The sequence below is a fragment of the Eucyclogobius newberryi genome, unplaced genomic scaffold (genome assembly GCF_026437365.1).
Source record: "Eucyclogobius newberryi isolate DKJ021-1_F unplaced genomic scaffold, fEucNew1.0.hap1 SCAF_13, whole genome shotgun sequence".
In the NCBI taxonomy this organism is placed as follows: Eukaryota; Metazoa; Chordata; class Actinopteri; order Gobiiformes; family Gobiidae; genus Eucyclogobius; species Eucyclogobius newberryi.
Genome location: NW_027315757.1, coordinates 20,791,657 through 20,793,323, shown reverse-complemented (window position 1 = coordinate 20,793,323; position 1,667 = coordinate 20,791,657).

Below are 1,667 nucleotides of genomic sequence, written 5' to 3'. Positions count from 1 at the left end.
GAAAATAAGAGCTTGACATTTGTTGAATTTAGAGTTTTAACTTGTGTGATGTAGCAGTTTGTTACTCAGGCTCACAATAAGAATGAGAGGAAACGACAAGTCAATGTTTTAAAGGATTTATTGAGGTTAGTTTTGTGAGTCTGCCTCCAACAAAAGCGAAGATTAATGTTACTTATCAGTGTAACTAAACTGAAATGTGAACTTCAACTCATGTGTCCGCCATTTTAGGTGTGCCGGCCAAAAGAGTCCCCTTCTTCTTCTTCTTCTTCTTCTTGGGGTTTTTTGGCGGGTGGCACCCAACGTTTAGGTGCATTTCCGCCACCTACTGTGCTGGAGTGTGGGTCAGAGTGTCTACACTTATGTATCTACACCTCAAATTCAGCTTTGTTTCTCTTAAGAACCGAACACTTCTTCTCTGCTCCTGATAAAATCCCGCTTAAAAACCTCCCTCTTTGCCTCAAACCTACTGCAGCGCAAGACAAAAGAGTCCCCCAGGTGTGTGTGTGTCTCTGTGTCTGTGTGTGTCTGTGTCTCTGTGTCTCTGTGTCTCTGTGTGTGTGTGTGTGTGTGTGTGTGTGTGTCTGTGTCTCTGTGTGTGTGTGTGTGTCTCTGTGTGTGTGTGTGTGTGTGTGTGTGTGTGTGTGTGTCTGTGTCTCTCTCTGTGTGTGTGTGTGTGTGTGTGTGTGTGTGTGTGTCTGTGTCTCTCTGTGTGTGTGTGTGTGTGTGTGTGTGTGTGTTACTTGATGAGATGTTTTCTTACTTTGTTCCATTGGCATTTTTTCCATTAACCGTCCCATTTCAAACTGAAGCTGTTCCTGAACCATCTTGAGCACAAACAAGTGGCTGGAGCCTTTGTGAAGCTGAGACTCTGTAGTTTTGGACTCTGATGTCATAATCATAAGAATAAACAAGCTCTGCACAGAGGAAATACATGAATGAGTAAAGCTGGTGTTGGAGGATGCTCTGATTGACACTAACATGAGCGTTTGTTGGGTTTTGACAATCATTTTTTAAAAGCTGAAGGTAAATTCACTAAAAATGAGTTCTAGCGACTTGTAACAAAGCAAAGAAAAAATGTCCATGCAGAATCCATATATCCATACATTAATTTTTCATTTTATTTTAAGGTAATTTTGCTTCCCAGAATGATTGATTTGACTGGAAATAAGACAGTTACAGCTTTATTTTCATGTACAGCATATGAAGCAGCTTAAGAGTTTTATTTTATAAGATGGTGGACAAAATGGAATAAATGAAGAAAAAGTCCAAGACCTAAGCATTAGGATCAAATCAAACAAATATGTTATTGGTAATTCAAGCTTACATTTTAGACCTCAGTTTTTAAGCTTCAGTTTGGTTCTTACATTGACTAAAGTGTGCACTTTAAATACATATATTTGTATGAACCATGGCACTGCACTTTGAATACATATATTTGTATGAACCATGGCACTGCACTTTAAATACATATATTTGTATGAACCATGGCACTGCACTTTAAATACATATATTTGTATGAACCATGGCACTGCACTTTAAATACATATATTTGTATGAACCATGGCACTGCACATTAAATACATATATTTGTATGAACCATGGCACTGCACATTAAATACATATATTTGTATGAACCATGGCACTGCACATTAAATACATATATTTGT